We start from the raw sequence: 9,461 nt of genomic DNA, 5'->3' as shown, positions 1-9,461 counted from the left end.
ACTGGTCATTTTAGCACCATGGATGGATGGATGGTGGAAAATGCTTATTGTTCCTGTATTTCCCCTTTTAATGATCATTATCAATAAACACTGACTTGCAGTCATGTTCTTTTTCCACACGTTTTAAGTAGGCTACAGTACAAAGAAGGTGGCTGGCTGTGGTTGTTGTAATCTAGCCTATAGCCAATAAAGTAGGAGTAGGAGCGCAACAGAAAATGCAATCATGACTTGTGATTTGTTTTAAAATATGGGCGGGGTGGTGGGGGCTGGGGGGGTGAGTGAATGTACTCACGCCCTGTGCACGCACCTGGTGCATGACCCCATCTGATTGGTTCCAAGCATGATGCGGCGCCAGCGAGGCGCGTGTCCTCGATCACCACTTGCAACCAATTATCAATCAAGATTGCAGTCGCGTGCCTTTCGACTGTAGTAGGCTATACACCGTTGTGGCACAGCTCAAAGGTTTACTCGGCAGAAAAGGCGAAAAAAAGTTTTGAGGCACTAGAATGAACGGTATGGTTTGGGGACTTTTGCACCATCTACCGCGCTTCATGGAGTCCGACAACAACAAAGGTTTCCAGCTCTGGCGAGACTACATGGGGCTATCGGACACGATCAGAGAGATGATGGGGCGAGAGGTCTCGAATGACGAGTCCTCGCTGGCAGGCTCGTCTACTCCGCGTTCTGAACCTGATGATCTCTGCAAGGCGCTGGAGTCTCTGGCCATCAACGGGGTGCGCCACAGTGACGGCGAGATCGGGGCGCACTCGGTGAATCTTCTCCCCAATGAATGTGCACAGACGACGGGCTCCTCAGCTCATCGACATGTCCATGACCTGTGGGACGCACTGATGATGGAGGGGGACCTCAAGAATGACCGCAAGCCCCCCGCCATACCGGTGGGTCCCCGGGGGGCGAAAGAGCGCAGGAAGGCGGCTCGTTCCAAGGCGCCGCCGGAGCTGCCTGCACCTCCTGCAACCGAGCGCATGTTGTGCAGTTTCTGCCAGCACAACGGCGAGTCGGAGCTGGTGTATGGCTCCCACCACCTGAAGAACCAGGCCGGAGAGGTGATGTGTCCCTATCTACGGCAGTATGTGTGTCCGCTGTGCGGGGCCACCGGTGCCCAGGCCCACACCAAGCGCTTCTGCCCCAGGGTCGACAGCGCATACAGCTCCGTGTATACCAGGGCCAGACGCTGAACAAACAGCTGTCCAGGTAGCCTAGTTCAATTAGGCTGACCCGTTGTGGTTTGTTTTTGTTTTACCTTGTGTGTCTTAATTTTTATTAAGTTTGGTTTTTGTTTTGCATGCCTTGGCACGTTTGCTGTGTCATACTAACCTTGGTTCAACGTGTTTTCTAATTAATCTTTGTGGCTTACTAAAAGCATGCGCTTATAACTTTATATAACTTTTATAGCGACTGCCTCAGTGCCTCTACGACTTACTTTTGGGAAGAAAAAAAAACATGCCAATGTATAGCCTAATGGATGTTTGTTTTACATGCGCTATTTTAAAACGACTGATGTACCTAGTTACACTACATATTTTCCTGTCCATGCATTGAAGGATTACACTAGCTATAAAAGACATCTGAAACATCTTTCCTACAGTATGTCAGCATCACCATGCCAGCATTTTAAATATTTTAATTGAGCCGAGTGTATCTTGTTCTTGAAGTGTGCTACTTATACCTGTTCTTGAAGCATGCCATTTTATTTTGATTGTTCATGTGTGATTGTGTGTGGGCCTTGTGTGTGGGCCTTTCTTAAAACTGCATTTGAACACAAGCAGCTCTTCACACTTTGTTTTCAATGCCAAGTCTTGTATACCAAAAGTTAAAAATAATATCTTAATTGACTACCTTTGTGTTTGAAATTTTCTTTGCTTCTGTCTTCCCATACCTTTTAACTGTCCTAGTGGGTTTTTAGCTGGCCTTGCAGTGCACAAATTTCCCTCTGGATAAGTCAAACTAATCAGAATCAGTGCACACATTTACCTCTGGATAAACCAAATTCATCAGAATCAATATACTTCAAGAAATGAAATATAAAATCAAATACTTGGATTATTGACTCAGTTTATTTAGGAAAAAGCCAAACAAAGCACTGAAAATGAGCCAGCCTTAGAGAACTACTCAGCATTAGAACTACTCAACACAAGTGAGAATTATGAGTCCTATATTTAAAGAATATAAGGGTTAGTAAGCATGACCCAAAACTGAGTGGCCTGATTACCTATGAACTGGTGGAGTGGCAACATGCCAGAATGGACCTGAACCAAATCCTCAACGCATGGAGCCCCTTGAAGACTTGTTGCCACGGCGCAAGCTCTCCAGCTCTCGATGGGCGGCCATCACAGTCCGACTGGAAGAAAGCAATGAGTGGACAAACACTTATTTATGAAGTTTCTCTATAATTCTTTATGCAAGATTTTCTTTGACAAAAGTAATGGAAAGGAGAAAAGCAGGAAGGTGAGGGAGGAGGTTAAAGTCTGTGAGGGAGTGGAGAGTTAGCCCAGTACTCAACCTAAGGCTCTAGCGCAGTGATACTCGACCCGAGGCTCTAGAGCAGTGATACTCAACCCCAGGCTCTAGAGCAGTGATACTCAACTGGGGGCCCGCGATGGAATTGCAAATTTTTTTTTTTTTTTTTTTTTACAGTGCACCTGAACGCAAGATAGCCGCTGAATAAGTGTCCAAATGTTCATGTAATTCTGGCCAATACTCACACTTCTGTTATAGCATTTCAGTCTGGAATATGGAATATCTTTCAATAATCTATGATTTAGCTGCTAAATTGTCAAATACCGCCATCTGCTCGCTACCCAGGCACTTATGTATGTACTTAACCTAAGTAATTATCCAGTGTGCACAACATTGTCAGACTAAACTCCGTCTGACACCTACAATCCGCTACAGAAAAATGTATATTGATTGTTTATTAACTGGCCCCTGGCCTTCTATCATTTCACGAAAGTGGCCCCCGGGCAAAGCAAGTTGAGTATCCCTGCTCTAGAGCCCACATGCGGCTCCTTTATGGGTAGGTGTGGCTCTTTTAAGTCATACTTAAAGTAAATAGATTTTTTTTTTAAGTGAATAAAGGGACTTTTTTGGGATTGTGGCTCTTGCAAAGATCCCCCCCAAATGTGGCTCCTTGAGTAGGGCAAGGTTGCAACTTGCATGCCACTGGTCTAGCCAATGGGAGCTCAGAGGAGTGCGTGACTGAAGGGGATGAAACGGACCAATTACATTTTAAAGTTGAACACTGGTTGCGCTCCAAAAGTTGCTCTTGCCTATCTTAAAGGTTGGTATAGGCTACTCCATGAAGAGTGTGTGCTTGTTTCAATTTGACACCAAAACCGTATTATCTGTGTTTCCACTATTTTGTTTAGAAATAAATGTTTTTTTTACTACCGGCGGACAGATCACACTCCCATTTAAACGATTTAGGCCTCTACCGCCCACGCAGCACTAGTATATGTACTGACTACCGCCCACGCAGCACTAGTATATGTACTGACTACCGCCCACGCAGGACTAGTATATGTACTGACTACCGCCCACGCAGCACTAGTATATGTACTGACTACCGCCCATGCAGCACTAGTATATGCACTGACTACCGCCCATGCAGCACTAGTATATGTACTGACTACCGCCCATGCAGCACTAGTATATGTACTGACTACCGCCCATGCAGCACTAGTATATGCACTGACTACCGCCCATGCAGCACTAGTATATGCACTGACTACCGCCCATGCAGCACTAGTATATGTACTGACTACCGCCCACGCAGCACTAGTATATGTACTGACTACCGCCCATGCAGCACTAGTATATGCACTGACTACCGCCCATGCAGCACTAGTATATGTACTGACTACCGCCCATGCAGCACTAGTATATGTACTGACTACCGCCCACGCAGCACTAGTATATGCACTGACTACCGCCCATGCAGCACTAGTATATGTACTGACTACCGCCCACGCAGCACTAGTATATGCACTGACTACCGGGTGGTAAAAGGGATAAAAAAGTAATATAGATGGAAAGTGAGAGGGAACATGAGTGAGAGACCGAGGACGCCAGTTACTAACTTCAGAGATGAGAGTTCCCTGATCAGCCCACAGACCAGGTCTGTAGCATCTTCATGACAGTCTGAGGCTCCATGTCCTCCATCGGCCCCCATCACCTCCTCACTGGATGGGGGAGAGGGGGAGAAGTTGGAGAGCTAAGGCATTACAAAGTTGTTAATTTCACATAAAAACCAATATTATGTAGCTGTAAACACTTTTTTCAGTGATATTTTCCTGCCTTACTGTCCTTCCCTCTTCCTTACATCAGGACAATGTCGTTCAGCTGGGAGTCGGACACATAATCCAAGGACCCAGATCCAAATGGGTCAGGGGCGTCCTGGGTCTGCTCAGTGCTCACAGGAGGACTTGTGCTGGGGTTATCATCAGGACCGCACTGTGACAAACAATAATACACTCAGGCAACAACAACATGCATCTTCTTAGTCTATACTCAAGTTTACTAATCTGCATTTTATGGAAGAGTATTAGGGCCGTTATAGGTTCATGTATTTTAATTATTATTTTTTACCTAAGCCGGCAGGAGGGAGGTATTCTGAGAAAGAAAATCACATTCTTAGATTGAAGTCAGAAATTTGAGAGAAATAAAACACTCAGAAATGAAAAGAAAGAAAGAAAATAACATAGATTTGTGAGGGGGGAAACACAGGCCGCCACTGTAAATAAGAATTTGTTCTTAATGACTTGCCTGCATGAATAAAACTCAGAATTAAAAAAAAATGATCTTGCAAATTTGTTACTTTAATATCAGACCGCCCTCCCCCAGGCTGCAGTAAAAAACAACAACAGTAGAATGGCCCTAATACTCTTCAGCACCCTTTCCAAGTTATAAGGTCTGCAATAACATTTTAATGGTGCTCCCTCTCACATTTCCTTTCCCCTCTGAGCCACTAGGGGTCACTGCAGCCTTGCAGAGCTCCTCAGAGCCACAAAGGATCCCTCCTGGGCCGGTGTGTGCAGATGAAGCCCCTGCTTCAGCCCCATCACCGTCTTGGGACTCACCTCCGCCCTGGGACTCACCTCCGCCCTGGGCCTCACCTCCCATCCTTTCCACTCTCCCATCCCTTGTTCCGGCCACACTGTCCACCTGCAGAGGGGCGGCCTCCTCCGGCTCTCTCTCAGTCTCTTCTTTCTCAGGCGTTTCAGTTGAAAAGCCGGTGGCAGGATAAGGGTCTGATTCTCCAGTGCCAGGTTCCCCATCTTGCATTTGCTTCTCACATTTTTCAACCATAATCTCAACTGTGCTTCCTTCCAGTTCCTGTTGCTCTTCCCCAATCAGAGGATGCTTTCCCAAACGCCCCTCCTTCTCTGCGGGGGGATCCGTCTCTGGCTCATTGATTTGTCCTAGATCAGGCAGTATGCTAGACCCAGTCTGGCAGCTCTCTCCCTCTGAGCAGCCTGGATCACACACGTTACTGCTCTCATCTGAGGTCATCATGGCAATGTGGACTTCTGTTTCTGCCCTGTGAGATCAAAAACAATGTTGTCGTCATGATGATGTGGAAGTGAAAATAAATAACACTTAGGTACCGGATGATACATTTGAAATTCAGTATGTCACAATACATGCATTGTGGCAGTTAAAATATGAATATAACTGCAATACTCTTCTTTTAAAACTGAGACAAAAGCTATTTGAATTGGGAGATAAGCCTGAGGGGCTCCTGGCGCGGCAGCTTAAGGGCGCTCAGGCTTCCAGGTCAATTCTTTCCATTACATCGAAGACGGGCGCCCTGCTGACTAACCCTGAGAAGATAAATTACCGTTTTAAGGAGTTCTATAGCGAACTCTATTCGTCTAAGTGTGATACCGCTCAATCTGATTTGAATGACTTTTTTGACCCTCTTGAAACACCCAAACTAAGTGATGCTGCCAAAGAGGACTTAGACTCTGATTTAACATTGGAGGAAATAATTTCTGCCATTAAATCATTCCCATCAGGCAAAGCAGCTGGCCCGGATGGATTTGGTGGTGAATTTTACAAGAAATTCTGCAACACTCTCGATCCACTCCTCCTCAGAATGGCATCTAACTCTGTGAAGGACAAAGTCTTGCCTAAAACATTATGTGAAGCTAACATCTCTGTCATTTAAAAAAGGGGAAGGATGAAGCTGATCCAGCCAGCTAGACCCATAGCGCTCCAGAATTTTGACAGAAAGCTAATCACTAAAACGCTAGCTACCCGGCTAAATAAACATTTGTCATCCATTATTCATCCAGACCAGACAGGGTTCATCCCGAATAGGTTCTCTTTCTCTAATGTCAGACGCCTCCTCAATACCATATATGCAGATCACAGTACGACCAGTGGTGCGGCGATTTTATCACTCGATGCACAGAAGGCGTTTGATCAGGTTGAGTGGGCTTATATGTTGAGTCACTGCACAGATTCGGGGTTTGGCAAATCATTCATATCCTGGGTTAAGCTTATATACGCAAGTCCAGCATGCTCAGTTATAACCAATGGCGACAAGTCAACCAGGTTTCCATTACTTCGCTCGGTCCAGCAGGGTTGCCCTCTCTCGCCGGCCCTCTTCGCCGTTGCGCTTGAGCCCCTTGCCTTAAAAATACGTGGTCACCCAAGCCTTGCAGGCCTGGAGATCGGAGGTGTCGAGACGCGTATCAGTTTGTATGCCGATGATGTAATATTATACCTGCATAACTCAGAAAAATCGATCCCCCCTCTCCTAGAACTAATCACCTCCTTTGGTAAGCTGTCCGGATACACAATTAACTGGACAAAGAGTGACTTTATGCCTCTCTCTGATCTCTTCACTCCTGGGTTCCTGGAGAGTCTCCCATTCAAATTAGCAAAGGGCCGCCTTACCTATCTTGGCTATACCCAAAGATCCTAAGCTAATATTTAAGTTGAATTTTAGGGATTTTGTTTCAAAGCTTAAACAATGTATAGAAAGCTGGAAAATCCTTCCTTTGTCTATGATTGGTCGTATAAACTCAATTAAGATGGTTTCACTTCCCAGGTTCCTCTATTTGTATCAAAACCTCCCTATTTTTCTTACATCAGCTTTCTTCAAAGAGCTGGACTCCATAATTCTGTCCTATATTTGGAATTATAAAAACCATAGAATTGCTAAAATTCACTTGCAAAAACCTAAGTCTGCGGGGGGGCTGGCCTTACCAATGTTTAGGCATTATTACTGGGCTGCCAACGTTAGGGCTCTGATGTTTTGGCGACAAGGGATTCCTGGCAATTTAACTCACGGGTCCCCCCTGTGGCTAAAAATGGAGGTCGGCTCTATCGCCAGGTCCTCCTTGCCAGCCATGTTGTTTTCTAAGCTAGAGGAGCCTGGGATTTTGAAAGGTTTGAGTTTTGTCCTAAAAAAACTCAGTCAGAATTCTGAACCAGGTCAGGAAAGTTTTGAATATACCAGATGTTTCTGTTCATACACCAATTTGTTTTAATCATTCTTTTCTGCCCTCATGGTCAGATAGAATTTGCCATGTCTGGAGTGAGAAGGGGCTTGTCTCCATCAGAGACCTGTATATTGATGGCCAATTTGCATCCTTTGATCTTCTGAAGAGGGAATTTGAGTTGCCCCAAACGCATCTTTATAGATATATACAAGTTAGACCTTATGTCCCATCCAAGATCCATGATTTTGAAGTTCTCCCAAATGAACATGTTTTTTTTGAGGTTTTGTTAAGCCCTCCCAACTCCAGGCATCTTATTTCTAGGTTTGTGTGTTTGTTCGACGATTGCATTAAGGCCCCTACTGAGAGGATCAGAGAGGTGTGGCAGGAGGAACTTGGTGTTGATCTATCTGAAATCATATGGGACAGGAGTCTGTCTGTGGTCCAGCTCTGCTCGGTTAATAGTAGACACCAGCTGATCCAATTTAAAGTTGTTCATCGTCTTCACTATTCCAAGCAGAGGTTACACAAGATATATCCTTCTGTCTCGCCACTATGTGATAGGTGTCGAGTGTCGGAGGGCACACTGTCCCATGCTTTTTGGTTTTGCCCTTCACTGTCCGGATTCTGGGCCAAAATATTTGACTGGTACAGTGGTATGACTGTTGCCAAGAAGGTAATTCTTAAGGAGTGGAAGTCCTTCTCTCCACCTTCTTTTCAGCTGTGGCTGATGGACATGGTCTCGGTTGTGCGTATGGAGACTCAGGTTCCAAAATACTAATTCTTTGGGGAAGTTTTTGGTTATCTGGGACCCGTTCCTGGCCTATTTTGACGAGGTTAAAAATGACAAGTGACTCACCCGGCCGATTATTTATGGACCACTTATAATGGATCCTATAATGCACAGTATATTTTGTAAAGCACATGGGCATTTTACATGACTGGTAGCACCACTTTGGAAAGTTGGAAATGTATATTTGTTTTTGTTTTGTTTTTTGTCTTTTTCTTTTCCCTTTTCCTGTCTGAGTGTTTTTGTTTTTGTTTCTCATGTTCTGAAAAACCATCAAATTAAATATTGGAAAAAAAAATAACATGCATTGTGAGGCAGAAAACTTAATTGCAATATTGGCTACATAATTTCACAAGCTCTTTACTGAAATTTTACTAATTACATTTTGTTATGACATTTTAAAATAATTATTGTTTCATACTTTAAAGCAAGCCAGTGCCATTACGTGAAAGATTTGTGCCTCAAATAATTCTGCAGTCATTGAACATTTATTATCGTATCGTGGTTGCATCGAATCATGAACTTCATATCATGTATTGAATCATATCGTGAGATAAGCATATCGTCCCATAATAACAATATATAAATATACATAAGAAGTGAAGATACTTCAAGTGTAGGTCTGTATTCATGAATTCTGACCTGTCCTCCGTTCCACAGTGTCTTGACTGAAGCTTCATCTCTGCCTCACTCCGCTCTGAGGCTGTGATGCTGACTCTTGCGAGGTCTGCAGGTGAGGATGATGAAGGTATAATCTCTTCTTCAGCAACTAGATCCGTCTTATTATCAGCACTCTCCTGCTCATCTGTCTCTGTTCCGTTGTGCCCATTTTCACGTTTCAGTGTCTGCAACATATGACTGCGCTCCCTCTCCGTCAGACGACACATACCCATCCTTCTCTTCTTTTTGACTGGAAACCCCATCGCCACCTCCTTGGTGACTCCCTTCCCCGTGTCGTCGCCCCCACACACACTGTTGGGTTCTTGTTGGCTGTCTTGGTTTCTCTCCATCTTCTGCTCCAGGTTTTTCCCTCCTCCACATCGTTGCTCTTCACACACAGCGACACAGGATCCATCCTCTGTCTTTCCCCCTGGCAAGGAGGGCTGGGGTTGATCTGAAGACGTGTGAGACAACGACCTGTTTGATTCCTCTGTCTTCGTCGCATCCTCTTCCTCCCCACTCTGGTTATTATCACTTGCGGA

Source organism: Poromitra crassiceps (assembly GCF_964638095.1).
Source record: "Poromitra crassiceps genome assembly, chromosome: 19".
In the NCBI taxonomy this organism is placed as follows: domain Eukaryota; kingdom Metazoa; phylum Chordata; class Actinopteri; order Beryciformes; family Melamphaidae; genus Poromitra; species Poromitra crassiceps.
This window is presented reverse-complemented; position numbering follows the sequence as displayed.